Source organism: Bufo gargarizans, chromosome 1, assembly GCF_014858855.1.
Source record: "Bufo gargarizans isolate SCDJY-AF-19 chromosome 1, ASM1485885v1, whole genome shotgun sequence".
Classification (NCBI taxonomy): domain Eukaryota; kingdom Metazoa; phylum Chordata; class Amphibia; order Anura; family Bufonidae; genus Bufo; species Bufo gargarizans.
The window spans coordinates 454641911-454663125 of record NC_058080.1 but is presented as its reverse complement, the minus strand read 5'-3'; the positions used below and the strand labels follow the sequence as shown (position 1 = coordinate 454663125).

At 43.3% G+C, this 21215-nt stretch overlaps 1 protein-coding gene across 1 annotated transcript in view; it reads left to right on the top strand.

The window, feature by feature from the left end:
- DMRT1 (doublesex and mab-3 related transcription factor 1) overlaps positions 1–21215 on the top strand; it is a 260634-nt gene that overhangs the window by 33410 nt on the left and 206009 nt on the right. The gene's annotated exons all lie outside the window — the stretch shown is intronic.

Here is a 21215-nt window from a genome sequence, read left to right as displayed (position 1 = left end):
TTGAGCAGACACATGGATATTAGTGGCCTGCTGGAGGTCATTCATTTTGCACTGTTCCTCCTTGCATAAAGGAGGAGGTAGCAGTCCTGCTGCTGGGTTGTTACCCTCCTACAGCCCCCTCTACGTCTTCTGGCCTATCTCGTGGTATCTGCTGCATGATCTAGACACTGTGCTGACAGACACATCTAACCTTCTTGCCAGCTCGCATTGATGTGCCATCCTGGATGAGCTGCACTAACTGAGCAAGTTCTGTGGGTTGTAGATACCGTCTAATGCTACCTCTAGGGGTGAAAGCAATGACAAAATGCAAAAGTGACCAAATCAACAGCCAGGAAGGATAAGAACAGCAAAATGGTCTGTGGTCACCACCTGCAGAACCACTCCTTTATAGGGGTTGTCTTGCTTAATTGCTAATCATTTCTACCTGTTGTCTGTTCAATTTGCACAACAGCAGGAGAAATTGATTCACAATAAGTGTTGCTTTATAACTGGACAGGTTGATTTCACAGAAGTGTAATACACTTGGAGTTACATTCTGTTGTTTAACCCCTGAGCTGAACCCGGACATACCCTTATTTTCACCCAGACAGCCCCCCTGAGGCTAGCATCGGAGCATCTCGTGCTCCGATGTGCTCCCTTGCCCTGCGCTAAATCGCGCCCATCAGTGCCGGTGACGTTACCAGGGTACCTGGCAGCACCATGGAGAGCCCCGGTACGTCACCAGATCTCCAAAAAATGCCTTTGCCCTGCGCAATTTAGCGCAGGGCAAAGGAGAGCATCGGAGCATGAACTTCTCCGATGCTCATGTCAGGGGTGAAAATGGAGGGATGTCCGGGTTCAGCCCTGAACCCGGACAACCCCTTTAAGGACCAGGCCATTTTTTGCAAATCTGACCACAAAGTGTCACATTATGTGTGAATAACTTTAAAACGCTTTTACTTATCCAGGCCATTCTAAGATTGTTTTTTCGTCACATATTGTACTTCATGACACTGGTAAAATGGAGTAAAACAAAAAATCATCTTTATTTATAAAAAAGATTTAGCAAATTTCCTAATTTCTCTTCTTTTATAATAGATAGTAATACCTCCAAAAATAGTTATTATTTTACATTCCCTATATGTCTACTTCATGTTTGGATCATTTTTGGACTGCCATTTTATTTTTGGGGGACGTTACAAGGCTTAGAAGTTTAGAAGCAAATGATAACATTTCTAAAACCCACTTTTTCAGGACCAGTTCAGGTCTGAAGTCACTTTGTGAGGCTTTCATAATAGAAACCACCCACAAATTACCCCATTTTACAAACTATACCCCTAAAGGTATTCAAAACTGATTTTACAAACTTTGTTAACCCTTTAGGTGTTCCTCAAGAATTAATGGAAAATAGAGATAAAATTTCACTTTTTTTTTGCAGATTTTCCATTTGAATCCTCTTTTTCCAGTTACAAAGCAAGGGTTAATAGCCAAACAAAACTCAATATTTATGGCCCTGATTCTGTAGTTTACAGAAACACGCCATATGTGGTCGTAAACTGCTGTACGGGCACACGGCAGGGCGCAGAAGGAAAGGAATGCCTTACGGTTTTTTGAAGGCAGATCTTGCTGGACTGTTTTTTTGACACCATGTCCAATTTGAAGCCCCCCTGAGTAGAAACTCCAAAAAAGTGACCCCATTTTGGAAACTACGGGATAGGGTGGCAGTTTTGTTGGTACTAGTTTAGGGTACATATAAATTTTGGTTCCTCTATATTACACTTTTTGTGAGGCAAGGTAACAAGAAATAGCTGTTTCGTTATTTACAACATTCATCTGACAGGTTAGATCATGTGGTATTTTTATAGAGCAGGTTGTCACGGACGCGACAATACCAAATATGACTTTTTTGGTTTCAGTTTTAAAAAAAAAAAAAAGAATTGTTTAGTGTCCCCACATTCTGAAAGCCATATTTTTATATATTTTTTGGGCGACTGTCTTGTGTAGGGGCTCATTTTTTTCAAGATTAGATGACGGTTTGATTGGCACTATTTTGGGGTGCGTATAACTTTTTGATCACTTGCTATTACACTTTTTGTTATGTAAAGTGACAAAAAATTGTTTTTATTTGCACTTTTTTTTTTTTACGGTGTTCATCTGAGGAGTTAGGTCATGTGATATTTTCATAGAGCAGGTTCTTACGGATGCGCCGATACCTAATATGTATACTTTTTTTAAATTTACACAATACCAGCATTTTTTAATCCATATTCTGAGCCATAGTTTTTTTTATTTGGTTAGGTAGGGGCTAATTTTTTGCGGGATGAGGTGACGGTTAGATTGGTACTATTTTGGGGGGCATACGAGTTTTTGATCATTTAGTGTTGCACTTTTTGAGATGTAAGGTGGGGGCCCCTGCGCCCCAATATATAATTCTGGAGGGAAGGGGGAGGCCACTGCTCCACCAATGACAATAGCACTGAGGAGGAGTGGAGATGCTGTGGCCACTGCGCCACCAATGAATGTAATTACCTCCTTAATACAAACGTAGGCGGCTATGTGATACGACTGGCTTCAATGACAGGGATCCCGCTGAACGGCGGCACCTCAGGGGTTAATTGATGGGGTTTGCGGGATCGCCATGACCTGTCATTGAGGCTGGGTGATACGGCCGGCATCCGCCTCCTACGTTTGTATTGAGGGTATAATTATATTCATTGGTGACACCGTGGCCACAGCCCCCTCCCTCTTCAGTGCTATTGTCAGTGGTGGCAAAGGCGGCCGCATCACAGTGGGGAGGGCCGGCTCAGAGGAACATGGTGTCCGCTGAGGGGGCGGCGCGCGACATATTCTCTAACAGACACTAGGCTGCACAGTAACGAGCCTGAGTGCCCAAACTGCAACCCAAAATCCACTTATTTATCGCAAATTGACAACAATATAGTATATCTTCCATGTACTTTATCATTTAGCTATAATAGCCTGTTTACATGCTCATTGTGCTGACTGCTGTTCATAGTGTGCCCAGTGCTGATGAATGACTGCAGGAAAAGTGTAAGGCATATTGGTACACCTTAGACTTTTTCCAGAGTGTGGTTTCCCACAGAGAGGCATCGGAGTGCCCCCTCTGACACGTGTGCCATAGATTTGCCACCACTGTCCTAGGGGTACTTAAAAAAAAAAGTGAAAAAAAAAAAAGTGAAAAAAAAAAAAGCTTAGCAACGCATGATGGATATATCTACCGAGTGAATGTTGGGTACATGTAGAAGCTCATGAGAAATATACAGTTACTGTGGTAGCGGGTTCTTTTTTTTTAAGACTTTCAGGCATTCTGTATCAAACTTCCTGTTAGGGCTTGTTCACACGACCGTGCTGTGTTTTGCGGTCCGCAAATTTCGGATCCGCAAAACACTGTTTCCGCAATTTGCGGAACGGACGGCCCATTGTAGAAATGCCTATTGTCCGCAAAACGGACAAGAATAGGACATGATAATTTGTGCGGGGCCACGGAATGGAGCAACGGATGCGGACAGCACACGGAGTGCTATCCGCATCTTTTGCGGCCCCATTGAAGTAAATGGGTCCGCACCCGAGCCGTAAAAAATGCGGCTCGGATGCGGAACCAAACCACGGTCGTGTGAATGAGCCCTTAAAGGGAATCTGTCACCTGCTTTTAGCATTTTAAGCTTTCATGTTCAATAAAGTACCTTATTTCCTGCAGTGGTCTTCTTACTTTATTTCGTTTTGTCATTTTGATAAAAATAGCTCTTTTTCTGATATGCTAATGAAGCTCCAAGGTGCCCAGAGGGGCGTTTTTTTCCTCTCTGGCGCCCAGTGACGCCCCCCTGCAGTCCCCAGCCCCCCTTAATTTGAAGCCCAAGAACGCCTCCTGATCCTGAAATAACCTCCCACAGCCCCGGCAAACGGTTCTTCTACTCGCCACGTCTTCCACCTTCAAGAAATGGCCCGTTCTTCTTCCTGTCGGCCGCCAGAAATCTCGCCAGCTACGGAAGCCCATGAAATCCAGCCCCAGTGTTGGGTCTCCTAGGCAACTGTTAGCATCTTACAGTGCAAGACACTGGGGTTTCCAAGGCAACTGTTAGCATCTTACAGTGTAAGACACTGACAATTCAATACAGCACAATTACAGATGTATTGTGCTGTTTTGAAACAGGGATCAGACCCTGTTCCATAGTGGGGAAAAAAATAAAGTTAAAAAAAGAAAGTTTAAATTTTTTTTTTTAAGTTTCAAGTAAAAAAAAAGGTCATTTTTTCCAAATAAAGTAAAAAATAGGAAAAAAAATAAAAGCAGACTCTTCGGCTCTATAAATGACCCAACCTCTCAGATGAACACCGTAAAAATAAAAACTGTGCTAAATAAACAATTTTTTTGTCACCTTGCGTCACTAAAAGTACAACACCAAGCGATCAAAAAGGTGTATGCCCACCAAAATAGTACCAATCTAAGCGTCATCTCATCCCGCAAAAAATGAGCCCCTACCGAAGACAATGCCCAAAAAATAAAAAAAAGTATGGCTCAGAATATGAAGACACTAATACATCTTTTTTTTTTTTTTTTTAAATGCTGTTATTGTGAATACAGTAAATAAAAAGTATACATATTAGGTATTGCCGCGCCCGTAATACCCTGCTCTATAAAAATATCACATGACCTAACCCCTCAGGTGAACACTGTAAAAAATAATAATAATAAAAACAGTGTAAAAGCTATTTTTTTGTCACCTTACATCACAAAACGTGTAGTAGCAAGCGATCAAATAGTCATATGCACCCCAAAATAGTGCCAATCAAACCATCATCTGATCCTGCAAAAATGGTACCCTACCCAAGGTAATCGCTCAAAAACTGAAAAAATTATGGCTCTCAAACTATGGAGACACTAAAACAAATTTTTATTGTTTCAAAAATGAAATCATTGTGTAAAACTTACATAAATAAAAAAAAGTTGTCGTTTTTGCTATTGTCGCGTCTATGACAACCTGCTCTATAAAAATACCACATGATCTAACCTCTCCGAAGAATGTTGTAAATAGCAAAAAATAAAAACGGTGCCAAAACAGCTATTTCTTGTTACCTAGCCTCACAAAAAATGTAATATAGAGCAACCAAAAATCATATGTACCCTAAACTAGTACCAACAATACTGCCACCTTATCCCGTAGTTTCCAAAATGAGGTCACTTTTATGGAGTTTCTACTCTAGGGGTGCATCAGGGGGGCTTCAAATGTGACATGGTGTCAAAAAACCAGTCCAGCAAAATCTGCCTTCCAAAAACCGTATGGCATTCCTTTCCTTCTGCGTAATGCCGTGTGCCCGTACAGCAATTTACGACCACATATGGGGTGTTTCTGTAAACTAAAGAATCAGGGCCATAAATATTGAGTTTTGTTTGGCTGTTAACCCTTGCTTTGTAACTGTAAAAAATGGATTTAAATGAAAAATCTGCCAAAAAAGTGAAATTTTGAAATGATCTCTATTTTCCATTAATTCTTGTGGAACACCTAAAGGGTTAACAAAGTTTATTAAAATCAGTCTTGTATACCTTGAGTGGTGTAGTTTCTAAAATAGGGCCACTTTTTTGAGTTTCTACTCTAGGGGTGCATTAGGCTACTTTCACACTAGCGTTCGATCGGATCCGTTCTGAACGGATCCGCTCATATTAATGCAGACGGTCGCTCCGTTCAGAACGGATCCATCTGCATTATATTGTCAAAAAATGTCTAAGTGTGAAATTAGCCTGAACGATCCGTCCAGACTTTTACATTGAAAGTCAATGGGGGACGGATCCGTTTGAAGATTGAGCCATAGTGTGTCATCTTCAAACGGATCCGTCCCCATTGACTTACATTGTAAGTCTGGACGGATCCGCACGCCTCCGCACGGCCAGGCGGACACCCAAACGCTGCAAGCAGCGTTCAGGTGTCCGCCTGCTGAGCGGAGCGGAGGCTGAACGCCGCCAGACTGATGCATTCTGAGCGGATCCGCTTACACTCAGAATGCATTGGGGCTGGACGGAAGCGTTCGGGTCCGCTTGTGAGCCCCTTCAAACGGAGCTCACAAGCGGACAGCCGAACGCTAGTGTGAAAGTAGCCTTATGGGGGCTTTAAATGGGACATGGTGTCAAAAAACCAGTCCAGCAAAATCTGCCTTCCAAAAACCATATGGCATTCCTATCCTTCTGCGCCCTGCCGTGTGCCCGTACAGCAGTTTACGACCACATATGGGGTGTTTCTGTAAACTACAGAATCAGGGCCATAAATATTGTAAAACTGGAAAAAATGGATTCAAATGGAAAATCTGCCCAAAAAGTAAAATTTTGAAATGTTATCTCTATTTTCCATTAATTCTTGTGGAACACCTAAAGGGTTAACAAAGTTTTTAAAATCAGTTTTAAATGCCTTAAGGGGTGGAGTTTGTAAAATTGGGTCATTTTTGGGTGGTTTCTAAGCCTTCTAATGTCCCCAAAAAATAAAATAGCATTCACAAAATGATCCAAACATGAAGTAGACATATGGGGAATGTAAAGTAATAATTTTTTGGGGCGGTATTACTATTTATTATAAAAGAAGAGAAATTTAAATTTGGAAATATTTTTTTTTGACTCCTATAAAGTGACACATGTCAGATTTGCTAAAATCTGGTCCTTAATGGGTTAAATATAAAACTATTTGTGCGCAATATTATGTAGGATGAATGCTGTAACAAAAAATACAATCAAAATGGCTAATTTGCCATTTTTTGGTCACCTCGCCTTACCCCCAAAAATTGAGTAGAAAGTGAACAAAACATTGTATGGTGATGCAAATATTTTTTTTTTTAGCACACACCGAGCGCCATATATACTCACCGCTCCGTGGTCTCCCGCCGGCCCGCACCGCGCTGCACTTTCAGCCCTGACACATCATCAGGACATAGTGCACGCTTATGTGCACTATGACCCAACACTGTGTGACGTCAGGACAACAGTGCAGCGCACGGAGAAGAAGATGAAGGCGCTGTGGAGCGGCGCCCCTACAGGGGATGTAAATATTTTGTTTCACTGGCACTGGGAACATGGCTAGGAGGGGCAGCTGGTGACACTGGGGTGCAAGCTGGTGGCACTAGGGGGCAAACTGGTGGCACCTGTTGGCACTGGGGAGCACCTGGTGGCACTGGGGGACAACTGATGACACTGGGGGACAGATGATGGTACTGGGGAACAGCTGATGGCACTGAGGGGGCAGCTGGTGGCACTGGGGGGCTGATGAGTTTTTATAAAGAACAACGTTCTTTTAATTAGCTTTTTGTTATTAGAGTACTCGATTAATCGTTGAATTAATCAATAGAATACTTGATTACAAAAATAGTTGATAGCTGCAGCCCTAGGTGTCTGTTCCTGCACCTCCAGGTGTTTCAAGCGCAGGAAACTACATAATAAACAGAGTTGACAGAGGAAACTATAGAGTGAGTGGAGCTGTGCAGTGGTAACGCTGAGGTACTGCAGCTCAGCTGTCTGATATTGATGATCTATCCTGAGAATAGAATATCATTATTTTAATTTCCTGAAAACTCCTTCAAGTGCAGTGAAGGTATAGCTTCACAGTGAAGTGCTCTCTAAGCTACATCACAACCCCTCCCCAATGCTCAGTTGAAGTGGTCTAGTTGGATGCTGCAGTTTTTGCCGGAGCAGAATCTGGAAGAATAAATCTTCCCGTTATTATTTGTATTACAATTTATTATTAAAGTGCCATTCATTCCATAGAGCTGTACATATGATAAGGGGTATACATACATAATACAGGCAATTGCACTAAGTATAAACTAGACGAGTTACAGACTGGTACAGAAGGAGAAAGGGCCCTGCCCGTGAGGGCTTACAATTCATATTACTCCTATGAAAACCACTTTAAAACTTGAAATTGGCTAATGTTCCGAGGTATTAGTTGAAACTGAAGTAGATTTCGGTTTCAAGTTTTCTACTTTAAAAATAAACTACTGAAGTTTATGCGAGACTTTGCGAATAACTTACTTCGGCTCATTGGAGCCCATACATTCTAATACCGTACGGAGACGAATCTTTGTACAGTATTATTCCGAAAAATTGACTGAAGAGACTTTAGATAAAGCATCCGAAGCTCGCTTCTCTCAACACTAATAATAACCAAACATTTCTGCCAGTGTTGCTTGAGTTTATCTGATGTATCATCACTATTGTTTTCACTTAGTTTTTGCTTAAAGTGTTGTTGTACTTTCCTTTAGTGACTCACAAGTATTGACTATTTTGGTTCCTTTTTACGTTAGTAGGACCCATATGATTGCAGAATGCCATTAATGACATTCTACCATCAGACCCAGGAACATGTGTCAGGTAAGGAAGCGGAGATTCCGATCTGTTAGCAAAGCTGGGCCATTGCAGCTCAGAGCAGAAGGTTAGGTTTGTGTTGCATTTAGTATTTATGTTCTGAAGGACATGTTTTATAAAAGAGAAGTATGTCAAAATTCTTTGCACAAAACTGGCATGCACCTAAATTTGTCACTTTTTTCCACCGGTGAAATCGGTGTACAGAGGTTCCTAAATACCCTCTATGATTCTTATTACTAAATTTAACTAATTTGACTTTAATTTGAATGTATGCTACAATTACATAACTATTCCTAAAAATTCATACAACGGACTTCAGGGCATGGGCATTCTGCACGGCAATCTTTTACTGGATCTCCCGTTAGCTTCCAGGCAACCAGGCTAATCCACTTACTATCTCGGCCATCCAGCACACAAGCCCCCAGAAAGCATTCTGGGGACATCCCCACACTTTTCATGTTCCCTCAGGTGACTGATGTCAGAAAATCAAGGAGATTGGCTGAGCGTGGAGGAATCTAACAGCCTCCTTGATTTCTCTTGATTCAGTGTTAATAGGGTTAATGACCACTTCCCTTTTCTCACCTGTTGCTCAGTGGTCATTACTTTTACCCTTTATAGCCTCGCCCCACCCTTCTGACTATGCGGTTGATAGCTTCATTTGGGTTTGTTTGAGCTGGTGTGAGATCCTCTCTGGTGTTCCTGTTCTTCCATCTCTACAGAAGTTAAGTGTCGCGTTTTTTTGTATTTGTTATATTCCCTGTTGTATCTGGCCTGAGACAGAGATTTTCTTTCGTCCATCTGGTCCTATACTTATTCCAGGGCCTTATAGGGAAATCGGGGCCTAGGTATCCTGCTTATGAATATTTCTAGCTTCAAGGTCTATTCATATTAGTAGATAGTCAGGGCCCGGATTAGGGTTTTCTAGGAGGTGACCTGTTTCTTCCTTAGTTTCCAGGCCCAGTTACTGTTCCCCTTCCCTCCTGTGTTCAGTGTGGAGTGTCCCCCCAACACTGATCTGTCACTTACATGCAGTCGAGAAGCCAGGTTTTCTTGACTGTAGATATAAAGATTACGTGTTGGCTCAGATGTCCATTGGCTATCTTGCAGCCTACTTCTATAGGCCTGATATCTGCTACTTCTTCCTGGCAGCTCCTGAAACTTGGACCTGCTACCATTGGCTGATGCCTTCTTCCCTGCACCTTTGCACCTCTCACTGGAGGCTTTGAGAACCCATCAGGTGTGGGGGATTTCCCCCTCCAATATCCTTAAAGTTTTTATGCAGTGGCTTAATATTGATGACCTATCCTTAGGACTTCACTTGCATTTCTAATTACATTTAGCAGCCCCTGAAATTGAAGCAATGCAAAAGTAATTTTGAAGTGGAAGCAGCACTTGCACTATTGCCGCAACCCTTTCAAACAGTAGCTCAGCAGGGGGGTAGGGGGGGGGGGGTTCGGACTCTGCTGATCTTTCATCTGATATTGATGACCTACCATTTAACCAGGCGTGACATCGGGCTGAGAAGTGTGCTGCTCTTCCAGATTCTCACAGAGTAGAGTGTCTTCTACTGCTTATCCCACAAAAGGAATGAACTAGATCTGGAGATTACTACTGCAGCCAGAGGTCGCAATAACACCTGTACGAGCGTCTATGACGCTTGTTCAGGCAGTTTTACTCCCTGGAAAAAGTCTAAGGCGTACTAATACGCCTTAGACTCCCTCCCCCCCCCCACATTCATCAGCACAGTGAGCGCTGTGAATGGCATAGGCAGCTCAGCGATGCTGCATGTGTCTGAAATAACTGATAACAAAGCTCCTTACAGCAAGGAGCTTTGTTATTGGTGCGCCAGATTGATACAGGTCGGGCAGGGGAAGCCGGCGACAGGTCCGCTGGAGAGCTAAGGAGCCTCGGGACTCGTGACTGGTCCTCAGTCTAAAGGAAGAGCTGTCCCCGGGCTTGTGTCGCCCCTGGGTGGAGCGGGCTTGGGGGTGGTAGATTTGTGGCAGTGAAAAGCTCGGCCTGTCAGTCTTCAAGTGAGTGATTCTCCTCTCCCCCAATCATGGTTCCGTCCAGTCTCCCAGTTCTCTGCTCCCCCGCCTCCTGTTACCCCACTAGTAACCCTGCTTCCCCCCCCACTAGTGACCCTGCTCCTCCCTCCTCCTGTCAACCCACTAGTGACCCTGATCCCCCCTCCTCCTGTCAACCCACTAGTGACCCTGCTCCCCCCTCCTCCTGTCACCCCACTAGTGACCCTGCTCCCCCTCCTCCTGTCAACCCACTAGTGACCCTGATCCCCCCTCCTCCTGTCAACCCACTAGTGACCCTGCTCCCCCCTCCTCCTGTCACCCCACTAGTAACCCTGCTTCCTCCTCCTGTCACCTCACTAGTGACCCTGCTCCCCCTCACCAGTGACCCTGCTCCCCCTCCTCCTGTCAACCCACTAGTGACCCTGATCCCCCCTCCTCCTGTCAACCCACTAGTGACCCTGCCCCCCCCCCCTCTTCCTCTTACCCCACTAGTGACTCTGCTCCCCCCTCTTCCTGTCACCCCACTAGTAACCCTGCTCCCCCTCACTAGTGACCCCGCTCCCCCTCCTTCCGTCACCCCACTAGTGACCCTGCTCCACCCTCCTGTCATCCCACTGGTGACCCTGCTCCCCCCCTCTCCGGTCACCCCACTGGTGACCCTGCTCCCCCCCTCCTCTTGTCACCCCACTAGTGACCCTGTTCCATCCTCCTGTCACCCCACTGGTGACCCTGCTCCCCCCTTCCTTCTGTCACCCCACTGGTGACCCTTCACCACCTTATCCTGTCACCCCACTAGTGACCCTGCTCCCCCCTGTCACCCCACAGGGAAGAAGCTGAACAGACTCCACCGTCTATGATGGGATCAGTTAAGTTTCCGTTCGGGATCCTGTCTTTTTACCAGACAAAAAAGTTCTACATATAAGGCTTTTTTGTCTGGCCTTTCAACAGAATCTGCAACAGAGGCTCCAAACGCAGCCTCCAACGCAGATGTGAGCAAGTGCAGGCCTACTTATTATGTATTTTAATTACTGCAACTTTTGTACTCTTCCTCGGGTAAAAAATACTCCTCAAAATTGGTCAGAGGAGTATTTTTTACTCTTCTGGAAAAAACATAGTGCGACCTCTGACTGCAGCATATATAGTAGATAAGCCTCATTCCACTTTGTGTGCATTGCTTGTAGCTGCATTGGTAGCTCAGAGGAGTCTCAACAGCTGATATGTAGCAGTTTATTTCTGTATGTAACTACACCACCTGATCCGTGCTATACAGAGGGTGAGTGCTCCCTAAGCTGTACTGGGACTAGCTATATTTTTTTTTTTTAGTTCTGGTACAGAGTTCTATATGTGGTTCATTAAACTTTTTTTCTAGGGCAACACTGCCACCTTGTGCCCATGCAATGAACTGGCCACTTGCAGGCATAATGTACTACTAAACTACAAACCGGATTCCAAAAAAGTTGGGACACTAAACAAATTGTGAATAAAAACTGAATGCAATGATGTGGAGATGGCAAATGTCAATATTTTATTTGTAATAGAACGTAGATGACAGATCAAACGTTTAATCCGAGTAAATGTATCATTTTAAAGGAAAAATACGTTGATTCAAATTTTCACGGTGTCAACAAATCCCAAAAAAGTTGGGACAAGTAGCAATACGTGGCTGGAAAAAGTAAATTTGAGCATAGCGAAGAGCTGGAAGACCAATTAACACAAATTAGGTCAATTGGCAACATGATTGGGTATAAAAAGAGCTTCTCAGAGTGGCAGTGTCTCTCAGAAGCCAAGATGGGTAGAGGATCACCAATTCCCACAATGTTGCGCAGAAAGATAGTGGAACAATATCAGAAAGGTGTTACCCAGCGAAAAATTGCAAAGACTTTGCATCTATCACCATCAACTGTGCATAACATCATCCGAAGATTCAGAGAATCTGGAACAATCTCTGTGCGTAAGGGTCAAGGCCATAAAACCATACTGGATGCCCGTGATCTCTGGGCCCTTAAACGACACTGCACCACAAACAGGAATGCTACTGTAAAGGAAATCACAGAATGGGCTCAGGAATACTTCCAGAAACCATTGACAGTGAACACAATCCACGGTGCCATCCGCCGTTGCCATCTGAAACTCTACAGTGCAAAGAAGAAGCCATTTCTAAGCAAGATCCACAAGCTCAGGCGTTTTCACTGGGCCAGGGATCATTTAAAATGGAGTGTGGCAAAATGGAAGACTGTTCTGTGGTCAGACGAGTCACGATTCAAAGTTCTTTTTGGAAATCTGGGACGCCATGTCATCCGGACCAAAGAGGACAAGGACAACCCAAGTTGTTATCAACGCTCAGTTCAGAAGCCTGCATCTCTGATGGTATGGGGTTGCATGAGTACGTGTGACATGGGCAGCTTGCATGTTTGGAAAGGCACCATCAATGCAGAAAAATATATTCAGGTTCTAGAACAACATATGCTCCCATCCAGACGTCATCTCTTTCAGGGAAGACCCTGCATTTTTCAACAAGATAATGCCAGACCACATTCTGCATCAATCACAACATCATGGCTGCGTAGGAGAAGGATCCGGGTACTGAAATGGCCAGTCTGCAGTCCAGATCTTTCACCTATAGAGAACATTTGGCGCATCATAAAGAGGAAGGTGCAACAAAGAAGGCCCAAGACGATTGAACAGTTAGAGGCCTGTATTAGACAAGAATGAGAGAGCATTCCTATTTCTAAGGCTGGTTTCACACGGGCGTTGCGGAAAAATGTGCGGGTGCGTTGCGGAAACACCCGCGATTTTTCCGCGCGAGTGCAAAACATTGTCATGCGTTTTGCACTCGCGTGAGAAAAATCGCGCATGTTTGGTACCCAAACCCGAACTTCTTCACAGCAGTTCGGGCTTGGGATTGATGTTCTGAAGATTCTATTATTTTCCCTTATAACATGGTTATAAGGGAAAATAATAGCATTCTGAATACAGAATGCTTAGTATAATAGTGCTGGAAGGGTTAAAAAAAAATAAAAACGTTAACTCACCTTATCCCCAAGATCGTGTAGTTCCCGGTCGGTCTCTTCTCTAGCTGTGGGCTTGGGCTGAATGACCTTTGGTGATGTCAGATCACATGCTCCAATCACATGGTCCATCACCATGGTGATGGAGCATGTGATCTGACATCACCAAAGGTCCTTTAGCCACAGCTAAAGAAGAGACCGACCGGGAACTAGGCGATCATGGGGATAAGGTGAGTTAACTTTTTTATTTTTTTTAACCCTCCCAGCACCATTATACTAAGCATTCTGTAGTCGGAATGCTATTATTTTCCCTTATAACCATGTTATAAGGGAAAATAATACAGTGAATAGACTGTCACCTAGAACCCATGCGTGAAAATCGCACCGCATCCGCACTTGCTTGCGGATGCTTGCGATTTTCACGCAACCCCATTCATTTCTATGGGGCCTGCGTTACGTGAAAAACGCAGAATATAGAACATGCTGCGATTTTCACGCAACGCATAAGTGATGCGTGAAAATCACCGCTCATGTGAACAGCCCCATAGAAATGAATGGGTCAGGATTCAGTGCGGGTGTAGTGCGTTCAACTCACGCATCGCACCCGCACGGAAATCTCGCCCGTGTGAAAGGGGCCTAAACTTGAGAAACTGGTCTCCTCGGTCCCCAGACGTCTGTTGAGTGTTGTTAGAAGAAGGGGAGATGCCACACAGTGGTGAAAATGGCCTTGTCCCAACTTTTTGGGGATTTGTTGACACCATGAAATTCTGATTCAACATATTTTTCCCTTAAAATGGTACATTTTCTCAGTTTAAACTTTTGTTCCGTGATTTATGTTCTATTCTGAATAAAATATTAGAAGTTGGCACCTCCACATCATTGCATTCAGTTTTTATTCACGATTTGTATAGTGTACCAACTTTTTTGGAATCCGGTTTGTATGTTGTGAATTCTCATGAAAGAATTTTTTTTGAGATGAGGAGGATTGCTCCTGGGCCTAATTGTATACATCTCTCTTCTTTGTCAGGGTAATGGACAGATATCGCTGTATGTCTAATTCACCCCTGCCTCAACGGCAAACATATCATTCTCAACAGTGTCATAACATGCAACCAGCGATACAAAAGGCAAAAACCCTAAAGAACAAAGGGGCTTAGACCTCAACCCTGCTAGGCATAATGCTTTTACGCCATCACCTGAACTGTTTGACATGGGTGATGTTACACTGCCTAAACGTGTCTCCCCTGTCTCTCCAACTACAGACCACCAGCAGTCTACTATGGCAGCACAAAAAGTATCACACATTCTTACACCCTTTATCGACAAGCTTCTGGAGTTACTTCACACCTCTATAAATTATGTTTTGGCACAGATTACTACCAGTGTGCAAAAGATTTAAGATCTAGATATCAGCATGACTGTATGTGAAACTATGGTGTCAGATCTCAATACAACTTTGCAGAGATTATTCTGAATGATATGCTGGAGGACTTGGAAAATAGATTAGAGAAAATGATTTGTGCTTTGTGAGGGTTTCTTGAAGAGTTGGTTGGGGATGTATGTATACTAATGCCAGAAGCCTGACTAATAAGACTGGGGAACTGGAATTAGTGATGTGTGAGGAGGACTATGACATAGTGGGAATAACTGAGAGCTAGATGATAGCTATGACTGGGCAGTTAATGTACAGGGTTTCAGTCTGTTTAGAAAGGATCACCAAAACTGGAGAGGGGGAGGGGTCTGCCTTTATGTAAAGTCCTGTCTAAGGCTCCATTCACACTTCCGTATAATGGGCCCGCATCCTTTCCACAAAATGCAGAACGGGTGCGGACCCATTCATTATCTATAGGGACGGAATGGATGTGGAGAGCACACTATGTGTTCTCCGCTTCCGCATTTCCAGGGCGTGCCCCCGATCTTTCGGTTCGAGGCTCCAGAAAAAAATAGAACATGTCCTATTCTTGTCCGCAATTGCAGACAAGAAAAGGCATTTTCTATGAGAGTTCGTATAATGTAGAGAGAATCTGAATCGCACCTCCTCATTCCTATACTAATGACTACTGTACGTAATTTGCAGCATTTCTATTGATAAAACATGACAGCACAAGTATCAAACATTTGCTGTGCACGAAAAGAGGCATTAGTATACAGTTTGATCAAAGAGCATAGGACCACTTACCGCAACAAGGTTGCCTCTTGTTAAGTGGGAACCTACTCTATCCATAGCGCAGTGCCGTGCGGCGACCACCGCGTCTCCACACCGCACGAGCAGGCGATGGGATCCCATTGCCTACTGGTACGGTGTGGAGGCGCGGTGGTCGCCGCACGGCACTGCGCTATGGATAGAGTAGGTTCCCACTTAACAAGAGGCAACCTTGTTGCGGTAAGTGGTCCTATGCTCTTTGATCAAACTGTATACTAATGCCTCTTTTCGTGCACAGCAAATGTTTGATACTTGTGCTGTATAGCCATGTTTTATCAATAGAAATGCTGCAAATTACGTACAGTAGTCATTAGTATAGGAATGAGGAGGTGCGATTCAGATTCTCTCTACATTATACGAATTTTCTATGAGAGTGCCGGCAATGTGCGGACCACAAAATGCAGAACGCACATTGCCGGTGTCCGTGTTTTGTGGATCTGCAATTAGCGGATCCGCAAAACACAAACGGACATGTGAATGGACCCTTAAGCCCACACTCTGGGAAGATATAAATGAGGGACATTAACATATGGAGTCACTGTGGGTAGAAATACAGGGAGGCAAAAACAATAATAAATACTAATAGGAATTTATTATAAACCACCTAATATACCAGATTCCACAGAAAATCTGCTACTAAACGAGATAGACGAGGTGGCAAATCATAATGAGGTCGTTATTATGGGGGACTTCAACTACCCAGATATAGACTGGGAAACTGAAACTTGTATATCTCATAAAGGAAACAAACAGTTTCCTGGCAATAACCAAAGACAATTACCTTTCCCAACGGGTTCAGGATTGGACTAGAGGGACGGCCATACTGGACTTAGTATTAACCAATAGATCTGACAGAACAACAAATGTGCAAGTCGGGGGACACCTGGGAAATAGTGACCATAAAGTAATAACCTTCCAATTATCATTCAAAAGAAAAGTTTCTTCATGGAGGAACAAAAATACCAAACTTCAAAAAAGCTAAATTTAGCCAACTAAGAGAGGCCATAGGCCTAACTTACTGGGACAAAGTCCTCAAAAATAAAAATACAGCCACAAAATGGGATATTTTTAAAAGCATCCTAATATCTAATTGTGAGAGGTACATATCTAATGGGAATAAAAGGTTAAGAAACAAGAAACAATGTGCATAAAAAGAACTGTAAAGAGGCAATAAATGACAAAAAGAAAGCATTTAAATCACTAAAACAGGAGGGTAGCGAGGAAGCACTGTAAAACTATAAGGAAAAAATAGAATATGTAAAAGTCAAATAAAAGCAGCCAAACTAGAGACCGAGAGATGAATTGCCAAAGAGAGCAAAACTAACCCTAAAATGTTTTTCAATTATAAAAATGATAAAAAGTATAAATCTGAAGGTGTCTGCCCTCTACAGAGTAATGAGGGGGGAGTTGCAGAGAGCGATGAGGAGAAAGTAAAGTTATTAAATATTTTTCTCTCCAATGTATTCACTGAAGAAAATAATTTGTCAGATGAAATGCAGAATGTTAAAGTTAATTTCCCATAAAAAGTGCCCTGTCTGACCCAGGAAGAAGTACATCGGCGTCTTAGAAAGACTAAAATAGACAAATCGCCAAGACCAGATGGCATAAACCCCCGTATCCTAAGAAAAGTAAGTAATGTCATAGCCAGACCCTTATTTCTGATATTTATGGACTCTATTCTGACAGGGCGTTCCACAGGATTTGCGCATAGCAAATGTGGTGCCAATATTTAAAAAGGGTCCAAAAACAGAGCCCGGAAACTATAGGCCGGTAAGTTTGATATCTGTCGTGGGTAAACTGTTTGAAGGATGGTTATTAACGGTACACACTCAGATTGGATCACTGTCACTAGTGGAGTACCTTAGGGGCCAGTATTGGGCTCTATTCTCTTCAATACATTTATTAATGATCTTGTAGAAGGCTTGCACAGTAAAATATAAATTTTTGCAGATGCCACTAAACTGTGTAAAGTAATTGACACGGAAAAGGACAGTATACTGCTACAGATGGATCTGGATAGAGTGGAGGCTTGGGCAGATAATTGGCAGATGAGATTTAACACTGACAAATGTAAGGTTATGCACATAGGAAGGAATAATGCAAGTCACTCATACATACTAAATGGTAAAACACTGGGTAACACTGACATGGAAAAGGACACAGGAATTTTTGTGAACAGCAAACTAAGCTGTAAAAACCAGTGTTAAACAGCTGCTGCCAAGGCCAATAAGATAATGGGTTGCATCAAAAGGGGCATAGATGCCCGTGATGAGAACATAGTCCTACCACTTTACAAATCACTAGTCATACCACACATGGAGTACTGTGTACAGTTCTGGGCTCCTGTGAACAAGACAGACATAGCAGAGCTGGAGAGGGTACAGAGGAGTATATAAATCAGTGCAAAAGATGCACCACAATGATAGGCAACTGACAATACTGGCTAATCCCTCAGGCTGATGTTAAAAACTGAGACTTTAGCCAATGTATTCCAGTCAGGAACATGGAGTCCCTTTGCACCACCGTCAAGGTATCTCAGTGTGGCATGGGTCCTACCACTAGACTACCTATGGTGTGTGAACACGGTCTGAATGGTGCTAAGATCTAACTCATAGCCAGGCTCCCACATACCTCCATAGTGAGATCACTAATGCAGTGGGAGAAAGGATAGGGCTGCAAGCCCCACCTATAACAGGCCATGTGACACAGGCTACCAGGTGCAGAGGAGGGCAACTAAAGTAATAACTGGAATGGGGGGGGGGGGGGGGGAGGGGGACTACAGTACCCTGATAGATTATCAAAATTAGGGTTATTCACTTTAGAAAAAAGACACCTGAGGTGAGACCTAATTACTATGTATAAATATATCAGGGGTCAGTACAGAGAGATCTCCCATCATATATTCATCCCCAGGACTGTGACAAGGGGAACATCCTCTGCGTCTGGAGGAAAGAAGGTTTGTACACAAACATAGAAGAGGATTCTTTACGGTAAGAGCAGTGAGACTATAGAACTCTCTGCCTGAGGAGGTGGTGATGGTGAGTACAATAAAAGAGTTCAAGAGGGGCTTGGATGTATTTCTGGAGCGTAATAATATTACAGGCTATAGTTATTAGAGAGAGGTCGTTGATCCAGGGAGTTATTCTGATTGGAGTCTGTAAGGAATTATTTTCACCTTAAGTGGGAAAAATTGGCTTCTACCTTACATTTTTTTTTTTTTTTTTTTGCTTTCCTCTGGCTCAACTTACAGGATAACAGGCTAAACTGGATGGACAAATGTCTTTTTTCGGCCTTATATACTATGTTACTATGATGAGCGACCACGTCATAGGAGGGATTCCCTTCATCCCTCCTTCTCCACTGATTTTAGCAAGATGTACGCGTCGGGCGCGCATGGCGTCTGCGCTCCTCTGCGGCCCGGCAAACTATCTCCCAGGGCCCGGTCCTGGGCCACGGCTTGGCGGTTGGGGACCACTGGTTTAAGCCACTCTGTTGTTGATGTACTTCTATGCTTTGGGTCGTTGTCCTGTTGCACCACCCATCTTCTGTTAAGCTTCAGCTGGTGGACAGATGGCCTTAAGTTCTCCTACAAAATGTCTTGATAAAGTTGGGAATTCATTTTTCCGTCGATGATAGCAATCCGTCCAAGCCCTGACACCGCAAAGCAGCCCCAAACCATGATGCCCCCACCACCATACTTCACAGTTGGGATGAGGTTTTGATGTTGGTGTGCTGTGCCTCTTTTTCTCCACACATAGTGTTGTGTGTTTCTTCCAAACAACTCAACTTTGGTTTCATCTGTCCACAGAATATTTTGCCAGTACTGATGTGGAAGATCCAGGTGCTCTTGTGCAAACTGTAAACGTGCAGCAATTTTTCATTTTTTTTTGGATAGCAGTGGCTTCCTCTGTGGTATCCTCCCATGAAATCCATTCTTGTTTAGTGTTTTACGTATTGTAGATTCTCTAACAGGGATGTTAGCATATGCCATAGACTTTTGTAAGTCTTTAGCTGACACTCTAGGATTCTTCACCTCATTGAGCAGTCTGCGCTGTGCTCTTGCAGTCATCTTTACAGGATGGCCACTCCTAGGGAGAGTAGCAGCAGTGCTGAACTTACTCCATTTATTGAGAATCTGTCTTACCGTGGACTGATGAACAGCAAGGCTTTTGGAGATACTTTTATAACCCTTTCCAGCTTTTTGCAAGTCAACAATTCTTAATCGTAGGTCCTCTGAGAGCTCTTTTGTGCAAGGCATCATTCACATCAGGCAGAGCTTCTTGTGAAAAGCAAACCCAGAACTGGTGTGTGTTTTTTATAGGGCAGGGCAGCTGTAACCAACACCTCCAATCTCATTGATTGGACTCTAGCTGGCTGACACCTCACTTTTATTAGCTCTTCGAGATTTCATTCGTCTAGGGGTTCACATACTTTTTCCACCTGTATTGTGAATGTTTACATGGTGTGTTCAATAAAAACATGGTAACATTTAATTCTTTGTGTGTTATTAGTTTAAGCAGACTGTGATTGTCTATTGTTGTGACTTAGATGAAGATCAGATCACATTTTATGACGAATGTGTGCAGAAATCCATATCATTCCAAAGGGTTCACATACTTTTTCTTGCAACTGTATGTTTAATAGTGAAATTAAGAGCATTTCCACATGCACAATTCGAAGGTAGCTCAAGGGATTGGGACTGAACAGCTGTGTAGCTATAAGAAAACCACTAATCAGTGAGGCAAACCAGAAAAAAAGCTTCAATTTGCTAGGGAGCATAAAGATTGGACTCTGGAGCAATGGAAGAAGGTTGTGTGATCTGATGAGTCCAGATTTAACCTGTTTTAGAGTGATGAGCACATCAGGGTAAGAAGAGAGGCAGATGAAGTGATGCACCCATCATGCTTGGTGCCTACTGTACAAGCCTGTAGGGGCAGTGCTATGATCTGGGGTTGCTGCGGTTGGTCATGTCTAGGTTCAACAACAGTATGTGCTCCAAGAATGAGGTCAGCTGACTAACTGAACATACTGAATGACCAGGTTATTCCATCAATGGATTTTGTTCTTCCCTGATGGCACGGGCATATTCCAAGATGACAATGCCAGGATTCATCGGACTCAAATTGTGAAAGAGTGGTTCAGGGAGCATATGACATCATTTTCACACATGGATTAGTCACCACAGAGTCCAGACTTTTACCCCATTGAGAATCTTTGGGGTGTGCTGGAGAAGGTTTTGTGCAGCAGCAGACTTTACCATCATCAATGCAAGATCTTGGTGAAAAATGTATGCAACACTGGATGGAAATAAATCTTGTGACATTGCAGAAGCTTATCAAAACAATGCCACAGCAAATGCGTGCCGTAATCAAGGCGAAGGTTTTGTTTGTTTTTCTTTGTGGCAACTTTTTTTTTTGAACAGGCAGTGTGTGTGTATATGTATGTATGTATGTATGTGTGTGTATATATATATATATATATATATATATATATATATATATATAGTATTTATTTATATTATGCACTTATAGCGCTACAATATTCCGTAGCACTTTATAGACATTAGCATTCAACTGTCCCCAATGGGGCTCACAATCTAAGATCCTTATCAGTGTGTCTTTGGAGTGTGGGAGGAAATC